Source organism: Aristolochia californica, unplaced genomic scaffold, assembly GCF_029961685.1.
Source record: "Aristolochia californica isolate CCGP_79_NKW_82.1479 unplaced genomic scaffold, dmAriCali1.0.hap1 SCAF_13, whole genome shotgun sequence".
NCBI lineage: Eukaryota > Viridiplantae > Streptophyta > Magnoliopsida > Piperales > Aristolochiaceae > Aristolochia > Aristolochia californica.
The window spans coordinates 25761881-25775515 of NW_027181804.1; positions in this window are offsets into that span (position 1 = coordinate 25761881).

A 13635-nucleotide genomic window follows, 5' to 3' on the forward strand; every position below is an offset into this window, starting at 1 on the left:
TAGAGTATTTTCAACAAGATTGAAGACGATGCCAGAGCAAAACTGATCTCAGATGATGTTCCGAATCAGCAAGATTGGTGCTATTTTTAATCAACGAGAAAAAAAAACTAGAATGACCAAAAACAGCAAGCCAGTAGACACCAGTCGAAGAGCAGTAGAGACAATTTCGAATGATCAGCATAACCAGCAGCAAGTTTCCGAAATGGCAGAAATCCCAAGCAGACGCGTCTCTGTATCTAGCAATGGAGCAGGTGCCTTGGCAAACTTTCAGAATTCTTTTCTCGCAGTTGGGACGTGAATTCCGGCAATGGAGCTAGCTGATTGTTGTCAGCGAAGAACTTCTATAAATAAATCTGTTAGACTCCCCCTTCTCTATAGGCGTCAATCGTGTCGGGGCGCTGACATTCCATAGTTTCATGCAAATCACAACATCCTATATGTTGGAAGATTTGCCAAACACCCCACAAAAGTTGCAGGCGGAGACTTTCGGTGACGGTGGGTTGACAACCAGGGAGACTTTTTCGATGCACAAGCCTTTGCCTCCTCAATTTGACCAGCTGCACTCCATCATCCCAACTGACCCCACGTTGTGGCTCGGCCTTAGTTCCCTGAACTCCCACCTCTTCCTCCTTCATTTGACTCAAATCCCCTACATGGTTTAGCGGAGTTGGCGGGGACACAGGTGAAACGATCTTGAAATGAGCTTCACTGGTTTCAATATCTTCTTCCATCGTTCTTGTAACCGCAATGTCTCACTGAGCGCCTGTAAACTCCTCTATGTGGTACTTTCTTGTGCACCGAACTGGATGAGTGACCAGCTTGTTTGCCTTCCCATTTTGGTGATCCCAGGCTTGGCATCGAGATCTCTTATTCTTGCTTCAGAATGAAATTAAAATAGACCCGGGGTACAAAGCAATCGCTATGAAATTCTCACAACAACCTATAATGAGGCCCCCAAAACATATCGCATAGCAAGCCAATTTGAGATTAACGACGATCAGACAGAATCAACAGATTAAAATGAGAACCAATATATTGAGGAAGCAAAGAACCGAATAGTAACAATTTTGGAATTCTAAAAACATCATAGCTACGGGTCCTAAAAATCAATGCTATGATATCAAGTTGATTTTCAAGACTCTATGGATTTAGCTCATAGAGAAGATGAGAGATGACATATTGGGAGAAAACAAAAGGAAGAAAAGAGGTTTGGGAAAAGTGGTTATGGACATGTATCCAAACCCTCCCTCTCTGAAGCTCAATTTATAGATGAATAAATATTAAAAAATTAAAATAATACCCCTGAGAATTAAACTAATTACATCAATGTCATCTCTATGAGATGACTTTTTATTTACCATCTTGCCATCACCATATGGGCATGTGGGTCTTTTTCTTGTTTTGTGGGCCTTGAACCCATCTTCCACATCTCTTGGATATGTGGGCCTTGGTTAATGGTTTTGAACCCATTTTTATCAGACTTGGACTTGTGGGTTTTCCTTGATTTGTAGGCTTGGGCCCATCTTCCAACAACAAGGGAGTTTAGGAATTCTCTCTTACATTTGTGACAAAGTTTTGACATATGACTTACATTTGAACTCTAGTCTTCTGGTTGTCTTCTTCCTTGTGGGTGCTTCTTCAAGAAACGTCGTTCAATGATGCTTGAGGTCTTGAGTAAGATTGATTATTTTGAACCTTTTGACTTTCAGATGCATTGACTTTTAAAGGTAAATTATTTGAAATACTTGGTTTTGCAAATTATCGGATCTATTAAGTTTTGTTATCATCAAAAGCAATAAAGGAGTCAACCTATGGTCAACAATCTCTCTTTTTCTTATGATGACAAAACCTACTTTGAAAAAACAAAAATATGTACTTTCCTAAGGTTTGGAGCTAAGTTAATTTACAATTTTAACATATGCTCCCTCTTAATCGTTACATAGTATAATTTAGTCCTTTTAAGTGTCAATTTGCAATTTTTGTGTGCCTAAGGATTCTAAGTCCTATTTCCACCTTTTTATTTTTAATTAAATTTATTTTTATGTACTTATTTTTTGCATTATATTTTAATATTATGATAATTATATTATATTTCTCATAGGTATTTTTTAATATATTAAAAATTAAAAATTAAAATACATTAAACAATAATTTCAATTTAATAAATATAAATAATTAATAATTTTAATTCACTTATTTTTCATATATATTTGCACGATCGATCCAATATGAAAAACCATTTGGTGCGAACCATGCGAAACGGCTATGTCAGTCGTCTAATCATGATAGCCATTGATCGAACGGTATCGATAGTCATTGATCGGACAATTGAGATAGCCATTGATCTGATGGCTGAGATAATGTTTCGCACCAAATGGTTTTTCGTATTGGATTAGCCCTGTATATATATATATATATATATATATATATTAAGTGAATTAAATTTTATTAATTAATTTTATTTATTAAAATGAAAATATAATTTAATTTATTTTAATTTTAAATTCTTAATATATTTTAAAAAAATCCCTATAAATAAATATAATATAATTATCATAATATTATAATATAATTAAAAAATAAGTATGTAAAATTTTTTTATTTAAAACTAGATTTAATTAAAAATAAATTATCATTAATTGCATGTGGACCGTTCACAATGATATATTTTTATACTTATTTACCAATTTTAATTGTATCAATGATTGGGCCATTGAAATTATGTCATGTTGTATTTATTTTTTTAGAATTTTAGATTGATATAATAATTTAAAAAATTATGATTACATTCTAATATTAAAACAATATTAAAATAATGTTTTATCCAGAATAAAGTAAAATTTTATATAAATCTGAAGCAAATAAAGTTAATTAAATTTACATATTTTTAATATTTTTTTAAAAACTTTTCTCCGTTTCAATCCATAACTTACAAAATTACATTATACATATCGAATTCATCGTCGAAAGTCCCTCTGTGGCCGACAGCCAGCAGCCGGAAGGCTGGTCCTTTCTCTTGTGTTCATGTATCCTCCCACGTGCTTTGTGCTGGGAAGCTAATCGGAGCTGCCGAAAGGATTTGCGAGGGAATCACTAACTCCTGCTAAAAAATTAAGAGAGTTGTCATTTCCGTGATCAGAAATTCAGAAAAACACGGCATCCGATGGTGAGAGCTTGATTAATGAACAATAAATAATCTCCCGCACTTGTCCGTAGTAACCACAGAACCAGTCATTTAAGAACTTGCGACGTTTTCTGTAAAGTTTATAAAATATAAAAGCCATGTTGCAGAGGAAAAACAAGTAAACAATTCAGTCGTCTTCTGGGATCCATCAAAATTTCAGTTGCAGTCCACTCATGCTCGAATGACCAGAGGGATTCCTTCCCCAGTTTTATGCCTTACATCGACCTACCTGTATCAGTCCTATTCGAGAATAACGGTTCTAATTATTCTAAAAACTAGAAAAATTGTTTTAACTGGTTGAACAGTCATATGCACTCTAGTTTTCGATCTCTGTAACAATGGTTTAGACCCAGGAGAAGAGAAGGATTTCATGAGGACTCCCCAAGTTTGTGATTTATCAGTCCTATCAAGCAATAACGCCGTGTTAATCTCATCGAGTAAGTCTCCCTCTTTCTTCCCAAATTGTTGGACGGCACTGATTCGTTCTCACGGGATCAAGAACACCCATCTGGGTAAGAATAAAGCATGCAACTTTTTTGTTTAAATAATTCACCGATCACTGATAGCTAACATGTAATCTAGCTGGACAAACAGGAAGATAAGTCTTTTAAGAAATCCGAGGCAAACGAGCTTGTTTAGATTCTGAATAACACCATATTTGAAGTCAACAAATTCTTCTGGATCTCACACATTTTAAATAAGACAATAGCTCACGTGAAGTATGAGTTATTCTCCTGTATTTTGCTTCGGCACTGGATCTAACTACAACAATCTATTGTTTACCTATCCACGGTACTAGATTTCCTCTAATGAAGGTTTAAAAACCACTAGTGAAACTCCTATAAAATGTACACCCTGCATAATCGGCATCAAAGAATACTTCAACTTCAAGACTTTGGTTAGGTTAACACAATAAACCCTTCCTTAAAAAACTATTTCAGAAATCTCAAAATCCTATAGAAAGTCTCATGATGCACCACCCTAGAAGACTCCATAAACCGACTTATCACACTTATTGTAAATGATGTGTCTGATCTAGCGGCAATAACATATAAGAAATTTCTAAAAAGTATATGATATTGCGTTGTATCTTATAAAAATTGACTTTGTCCATAGCATAAATCTTTAATTTGACTCTTTTGAAGCCATTTTCCTGTAACATATTTGCCACATATTTCCTTAGGGAGGGTTAGTCAATATGACTCAGGACATGATCTTCATGCACATTACTTAGTTCATGTCCTGATGTCGTTAGGGAGCGCTAAACTTCATGTCATGTACATGATCATCCATGACTCAGAAGTTCATGTCCCAAGAATAAACGGCGAAAAGTGTTTTTCACCCGATTTTGAGAAGCATGTACATGACTCACGTGCGGAGCTCTCTCTGGCGCACACCGTCTCGCTCATTTATGCTCATTTCGTTCTCGCACCCCTTTCTCATTCCCGCAGCCCCTCTGTCGTCTCCCTAAACCCCGAGCTCTCTGCTCCCTCTCTCGTCTTCGCCGTCCCTCTCCGGTCTCCCTCTCTACGGCCTCTCCCTCTCAACCTCCGTTGTAGAGTACGGGAAACCAAGAGGCTCTGCGACGGAGGTCGAGAGGGAGGGAGGCCTTCCTCCCTCAACGACAGCTTCTCTTCTCTCTCGGCGATCCTCTCTTCCCTTCCCCCCGGTCGGCTATCCTCCCTCTCGACCTCCGTCGCAGAGCACGGGAGGTCGACCATCTATTGCAAAGCTTCTCGGCCTCCCTCTCTTCTCCCTCTTGGCGTTGCCCGCCGCCGTTGCCGTTGCCCGTTGGCTTGCTACTGAGGAAGACGACGATGGTTTATTTTTTCCTAAGTTAGGAAAAATTAAACTATCGTCATAGAAATAATTAATTTATAAATTTTATTAATAAAATAATTATTTTTATTTATTTAATATAATTATTTTATAAGTAATATATTAAAATAGTGATTTAACAGTCATAATTAAAATATTTTTAAAATAAATATTTGATCAATTATTTTGGCATAATTATCCAATTGCTATAGTTAATTAAACCAATGGTTTTAAATTTTGTGATAATATATTATTAATTAATAATACATAAAATATATTATGTAAAAATATATAGTGTGTTAAAGTTATGATTAGATCAATTTTTTCTCTTAAATTTTTTATTTTTAGGTTAAAGTATATCATATGTTATTAATAAATTAATAACTCAACGTATTACTTTCGTTTTTGTTATTTATAACGTTATTTATTTATTATTTGTAATTAATCATGTGCATATTTCATTGGCTCATGTAATTACGATATTAATGCACAACAAAATATCTAATTCAATTAATACATATATTAATATATTTAATTATACATTAAATAACTTATTCGTGTAGTAATAATGGTTGTTTTACCTAATTTGGGGTTTAAGGATTATGTTGTAATTAAGTGTACTGTAAGGGTTTAGGGATCATCTTATTTTTTATGTTTTTCTCATGTTGGGGCACTAACACTGGAAACTGTTTTCCAGTGCACATGAAGTCGTCAACACTAACACCAAGTGCGAAGATGACCTTCATGTACATGACTGACATGATCTTCATGTTGGACATGAACTTGAACTTCAAAAATCCATTTGGGGGACTAACCCCCCCTTAGTGATAGCAAAATTCCATATTGTCTATGAGCTACCTCAATACAAAAAAATTACCTTAGGGTTCCCAAGTCCTTGGTTTAAAAATATGTTTACAAGTGAAGTTTCACATATGTTGTCCCATACAAATCACTCCTTGGTAAAATAACATCATCAACATATAGCAATAAAATCACAACTCTAATTGACCGGCTCAACACAAATACTAAATAGTCACTATGACTACATACAAAACCAAACTTCATAACCTCTTTATTGAACTTATCAAACTATGCTCTAGGGCTCTGCTTAAGCCCATAAATCACTTCCTGAAGCCTACACACTTTATGATTCTCCCCCTAAGCAACATAGTCAAGCAGTTGCTTTATAAAAACTTCCTCAATTCAGATCTCTATACAAAAAGACATTCTTTACATCAAGTTAAAAAAAAGGCAAATTTTGATTAACAACGATGGAAATTAAGATGTTTACACAATTATGATGAGACATAGGGGTAAATATTTCAACGTAATCTACACCGTATGTTTGAGTATAACCTTTGATGACTAACTGAAATTATTCTTTACCATAAAAACGCAATGACAACCTACAACTTTAGCAACCTTCGGAAGATTGCACAACTCCTAGGTACCTTGAGATAGCAATGCAGCCATCTCCTCATCCATAACATGCGATCATTTCCTAGAAACAAAAATCTCTTACACAAATCGAGGCATATACTCTAAATATAGAGACACTACAAGAAAATGAACTTGTGCCATTGAAAAATAAGAAAGTGGATGACTTAAAAAATATAATAAAAAAAACTATACCTCATTTACGAGAGGACCTAGAGGCGGATGACTTTGAGTTTGCATCTATGGAAAGAATCAATGCATCTTACCCTTGATGGCCTTCATCTTATTTTCATAGTCATTATATAGACTAGTCGTCCACTCTTGAACACGATGCTCAAAATTTTCAACATGACACTTAAAATCCTTAGTCTGACATTGCACATTTTTTAGCTACTTCTGAGTTTGGGTCAATGCCTCTTTAGTTTTGTACAAGTCCTCTATATGTGCAGGTGGCTGAGATGATAATGATCAGGTCATCTTGACTACATGCAGTTGTGCTAAACCTAACACCTTAACATATCCAAACCCAGCTCCACGAACATTATGCACAATGACACATTGATCAACCTGTTAACAACCTCTAGTGCCTCTTGTACCAACCACTGCATCTCATCCTATGAAAAATAACATATGATAGTTATCATTATGTTCTATTAAAAGAAAATATATTATTTCTAAGAAAGCAAAGGCTACAATTGTATTACATGTTGTTATTCAGATCCCTCAGTCCACTCGTACTTGATCTGATGAGTAAACTAAAATTACTCAATATCAGAGCAATTTGTGCCATGAAAATTTAAAGGACACATGCATGTAAATGTATTAAAAGCTTAGTACAATTGAAAGAAAATAAACTCCAAATTAATACATACCATCTCCTCTATGATATGCATCAAAGTCTTCAATCTCGTAATTTGTTGAATAGTTTGTTTGCTAATGTCTTCAACATTTACTCGGGAATGTCTCTTCAAATTAAAATTAAACATGAGTAAAACAAAAAAATAATTGAAACTTTGAAACACAACCCCTAGAAATCTATTCACATGGAACCTCTCCCCCTGAAATTTGTTCACACACAGCCACACCAGTCCTCGAAGGAAACAACTCTGTAAGGAGTGGATAGTGCCATGGGGTAACTTGTATGCTTTCTATATTAGGCGTGCATGGTAATCTGATGGTATCAAACTTCTTCTTGATAAAAGGAATTACACAATACATTATCAAACTTAACATTGTAAGCTAGAAAAAATAAAAGGAAAAATATTATTGAGTAATTTTTAATATTTACCTCAATATTGGGACACCAACAAGCTAACTAATCACAGGTGTAGGACTTGAACTTGTCCACCTTCACTTCCATGTTACCCTAAGAATATGGCCCACCCAATGAGGGAAAAGTGGACTATAGGTTCACATGAACTGGTTATTTGAACCAGGAGACGATGTTATATCATTAATCCCCTAAACTTGTTTGACTCAACGCGTCCTCGTCTCTGTCCTCATCAGAAGAAGAATTGTGAGGGCCAAAGTCTTCTTTCTGCTGTCGTGCTTCTTATTAACAAGAACAGTGGGTCGAAAATTTCTCTAGATCTATTATTATGTTTTTTTGCTCTTTTAAATGCTGAGCAGGTGATAGGGGAGACAGGCATGAGACCCTTGTAATTCATGCGGTGCTCAAGAGGAACAGCTGAGGGGAGTAAACCATAGTGGAAGGAGACTCATGACTCATCATCCGTCGTGATTAATGATTTGCTCAACAGATTTACAGAGAATATACGAGCTCACTGGTTCTAAAAAGGCGGCCAACAACCCACTTTATCAATCACTTTGTATTCGTACAACATCATCTGAGTCAAGCAGCAGACACACAATTTCAGTTGTTGGAAGGTATGGTCAAAATCTGATGCCCACTTGCTCCATTATTCTGAAAAACGAAAAGGCTCGTTCATTTCGAGGTCTGAAGAAACGGGAAAACTAGCCACATTTGCTACCGTGGAGCCTGGAGTGCAGAAGGCGGGCTGTTCTGACCAGCTTCACCCTTATGAGGTATCAGCTTGTCATGGCGGTTAATTTATTAGCAGACCGCAATCTGTCTAATTGCCAAGCAACAAGCAAGACTCTCTAGTTCAGAATCAATTGAATTACCTCTGTGACAGTTTTGTGTTGACAAGCAACAAGTGGAGATCGATATAAGTCTTTTCACCATTAATTGTTTGAAAAGGTTCTGCAATATTGATTTATTGAAATTTAGTTTTAAATTCGTTCACTTGGTTGAGTGGCTTCCAACATTACACGTTCAAATTTGCTAGTACTTAAGATTTGCATTTAATCTCTCTCTCTCTCTCTCTCTCTCTCTCTCTCTCTCTCTCTCTCTCTCTCCCTAGGTCTCTTAAAAATTCTAGAAAAACTAGCAAGGTCATACCTCATGAATGTTGCTAGGGATAAGCTACTTGACAATTACTTCTGCATTGGCTTCTTTTTGCTTTAAACCTTGTTGTGACACTTTATAACCAAGAAGATTACTTTAGAAGTAACTATTGAACAGTTGTTAAGTTTCTTCTTCTTTAGGGTTTATTAGCCTCTCATATATGTTCAAGATGTGCAAACAGGATGGAGTAGTATAGAAGAATATCTTCAAGGTATACACCAATACACTTACCTATAAAAGGACTTAGTATTGGGTGCATTATAAAGTGGAAAAGGCATCACTAACCATTCATAAAGTTCATCTCTTGTTTTAAAATTTGATTTCCGCTCATCACCATATCGAATTCTAATTTGATGGTATCCACTCTTGAGATCAATTTTAGAGAAGATAGTTGCACCACTAAGTTGATCAAACATATCATCAATTCAACCTTGGAATTGGAAAGTGGCAATTGATAGTTATCTGGATAATTGCTATGCTATCCATGCACAGACGCCAAGTGCCATCGAACAACACAAGGACTAGTGCTTTCCTATAAAGAGCAACACATAATTAGCTTTTCTACTTGTCTTTTCAGCTTTTTATGCTCTTTATAATCTTTTGGAGACATTTTGTAGTGTGGTCACATGATTAAGGAGGGAAGCTCCCTGCATGAGATCAACATTATGTTGTACCTCTCTCATAGGCAGACGACCAAAGGGTAAATTATCAACACATACACTCTTCAAATCTTCAAGTAAAGAGTTAACATGTTCTTGAGTATTATTTTTAGCTTCATGTCCATCATGGTGGTTAGTAGAAATAAGAGTAAAAACCATAATCTTTATCAATTGCCTTCTCAAAATCTGCCTAAGAAAGGTAAATAATTGACTTGGATCTTTCAAGAACTTTTAGCCCCATACAAAGCTTAATAGGCAAAAGTGTAAGTTTCTCCCTATTAACAAAGAAGGAATAAGTGTTTCTCTTGTTGTTATAAATTATCTGTGTATCATATTGCCATGGTCTTTAAAGTAAAAGGTGGCAAACATCCTTGGAAACAACATCATACCATATATTATCCTTATATTTATCTCCTCTACCAAAAGTAACAAAACAATGTTTTGAGACTAGTACCTTATTATAATTGTTCAACCATGTAAGTCTGTAAGGTTAAGGATAAGCTTCCATATTTAAATTGAGTTTTTTGACAACTCTTTATGAAATAACATTATCAGAAGCTTGATGAAGTCCACCTATCCCTTCTTACCCCGACTTGATATTTCTATGGATTTTATCCTTCGTCTTCCCGTACTACAAGAGGTTTAGACAATGTATATGTTGCTATTGATCTATTCTTCAAGATGACTCATATTTTTCCTTATAAGTCAATGTATAATGCATGCAAATTAGCGAACTTGTTCTTCAAAGAAGTGGTTTGTATCATGGTTTACCCAAAAACTATAGTCTAAGGTTGAGATTACAAGTTTAAGTCTACATTTTGCAACATTTTGTCAAAGAAACTTAACACTACTCTCAAATTTAGGAGTCCCTATCACCCTCAATTCGAAAGGCAAACAAAGGAAGTTTAATATTGAAGTTTGGGTAATACGTTGAGGTCATATGTGAAGGTGATAGGAAAGTGGGATGTTGGCATTTCACAATTGGAGTTTCAATCCAATGACTCTAAGAATCATATTACCAGATTCTCTTCATTTTGAGTAGTTTTTTTTATCATAATCCCTGTTGATTTTTAGGGACAATACATAAACACAGGAGATCTCAAAGGAAAGAGAGAAGGGAGGAACCCTAGCTCTTGGGAGAGAGGAGATAAAAAAAATCAAGAGAGAGAAGGCAGAGGAAAAGAGAGAGAGGTGTATGGACGAACTTGAGCCAAGAGGATGAAGTTTGAATGTTCCACCCCATGCCTTGAGGTTGTATTTATAGTTGTGTGAAAGTGTTTAGAATTACTACAATGCCCTTAGGGCTTCATGCTTCAAAAGGAAAAGGAGATAAGAGGACATACCCCAACTTGCATAATTATAACTTTATGCCATCTCTATGGAAGTTCTCCTTATTTACCTAACATGCCACACCTACACACGTGGAAGTCTTTTAACACACCCCCTCAAGTTGGTGTTTATAACTCCACTTTGTAAATAATCTTGGTCAAGAAACTTGTTTGCTTGAATTGAAATTTCGATCTTGTGTGGCTTGAAAATAATATTTGATTGTCTTGCATTGATTGATCTTCTTCTTGTTCACATCTTGCTTGTAGTCTTCATCTTGTCTCCCCTTTATTTGGGTATTCTAGCCACATAAAACTTGATTACCACAACATGTGAAATTCTTCATTGTTGGTTACTTTTGTTTTGTACTTTTTCTTCTACTTTTACCCCTCAAGCTAGGGATCTCTTCGTTCTTTACCAAGAGACCCCACTTGCACAACATAATGGTGAGAGGAGAAAAATCACTCTGACTCGTACAACAAAGCTCCATACACCTGTCAAAATAGTCATAGTCAAAAATACACTCTGCTCAATTTCAAAGATGGGAAAACAACCCAATTATAGGGTACAACAAAGAGACTACATACTTTTTAAGGGTAATTCAAACATGAATCTCCTCTTGGGTGAAAAATAAAATACTTGACTGAAGTAGATGTTGGGCACACTTCTATACTTTTAGGTAGTATATCTATAGGCATTGCTCTGAAGTGATTTTAACAAACACCAATTGAAGAAAATAATTTGAGGAATTAAGGGTGTGAATAAAAAGATAGTAGCTTTCATACTTCAAATGGAAAGAGTTGCAGAATGCAACTCTTCAAACTTCCAAGTAAAAAAGGGACGTCTTTAGACCAATAGATGAATGAAAAGTGACCAGGTTTCACTCAAGAGAGGTAAAAAAATAATTTCTCTATGAACATGATGATTAAGGAAACTTAAAAAACCCCAAGAAGAAAGTTTGTAGACGAAACATAATAATGTAAACTTTCTAAAAATAGACTTCTCGTACAAGGTAATTATTTTTTTACTACAACTTGACCAATTTGCAAAGAAAAAATTCAAGAGATAATTTTTGGAATGAGAGAGGTTTTAGGACACTAAGATTTGGAATTTAGAATGAGCAAACAAGACTTTCTAATTAATAAATTTCAGACTTTGTTAAAAAAAAGGAAATTGAGCTCATAATGGGAAATAATTTTGTTAAGGAAACTAATGTAATATGGGTTCAAACAAAAAACAAAAACTTTTAAGGAAGGAAAGATACTCAACTTGGTAAAATTTTGAAAATATTTTGAAAAGAAATAGGAAACTCAACCAACATTAGCAACTCAAAAAGTGAAGCAAACAATTCGTCTTAAATTTGAATCTTCGCATGCAATTGGACATGACCTTTCATTCTTCCTATGTGGATATCTCTCTCTAGAAAGATTAAATTGAGAAAATGTTTATTGGGGTAGAAAGTAGAGTCACGTAGCCTTTTTTGGAGATATATTTCTCACTATAAATCTTTGATAATGTTGATACAAACCATTCAGGAAGTTGAGGTTTTCTGCTACTATATGAACCATTTTTTGCTACTTGACCTTTGCTACTTTAGATGTTGATATTTTTTTCCAAAGAAAAATGATTTCAACAATTATTTTTGAGTTGGAAACTAGACTCAAAGATCTATCTAACGGTATATAAATACTATATGAAACATATGGTAAAAGATAAGAATTGGGAAAGAAGACTTAAGGAAAAATAACAAACTTCTATTTTTTATTTTTTTATTTTTCTTCTTCTTTTTCCTCCATTTACTCTCCATCTTCTTCTCCTTTTCCATCTCAGATCTTTGCCCACTCTGATACCATGTTTTTTTTTAGGGACAACACATAAACACAAGAGATCTCAAGGGAAGGAGAGAAGAGATGAACTCTAGCTCTTGGAAGAGAGGAGAGAAGAAACCATGGGAGAGAAAGAAGAGGAAAAGAGAGAGAGAGAGAGATGTGTATGGATGAATTTGAACCAAGAGGAAGAGGCTTGAACGTTCTACCTCATGTCTTGAGGTTGTAGTTATAGTTGTGTGAAAATGTTTATAATGACTACAATGCCCTTAGGACCACATGCTTCAAAAGGAAAAAGATATAAGAGTACATACATCAACTTGCATAATTACAACTTTATGTCATCTCTATGAAAGTTCTCCTTATTTACTAGTCATGTCACCCCTATATACGTGGGTATCTTTTAACAATCCCCAATGTGCACTTGATTGCCTCCCTATACCAAGTGTTGGGAGACTAGACAAAAATTTGAAGACATGATCGTTGATCTAATTGCACTTCATGGATAGGTTTAGGCTAACATTGAAACAAGTTATGCTAAAGACAAGGAGCAAGTTGATAAACCCAGAAGGAAGTCACTTTTGATGTCAGATATGAAGTTTGTGCTTATTTTTCAAATGTAAGGTATCCTTTGGGTGAATACCATTTATAAGCTCAAACCTAAGAAGATAGGTCCATATAAAGTTCTACAAAAGATCATTAACAATGCCAACAAGGTACAACTGCCTCCTCAATTGCACATTACTGATGCATTTAACATCGAAACATCTATCACATGAAGCTGAATATGAGTACTCGAGGTCAAGTTCTTTGGAAGAGGGTGTGCCATAACTATAATGTTGAAGAAATTGCTGAAAATTATCATGACAAACTGAGTCCCCCTAAACCATTAAAGGTTTATCAAAGGAGGAAGCAGAAAAAGAAAAAGAAGACTGAAAAGACAATAACTTAATATTT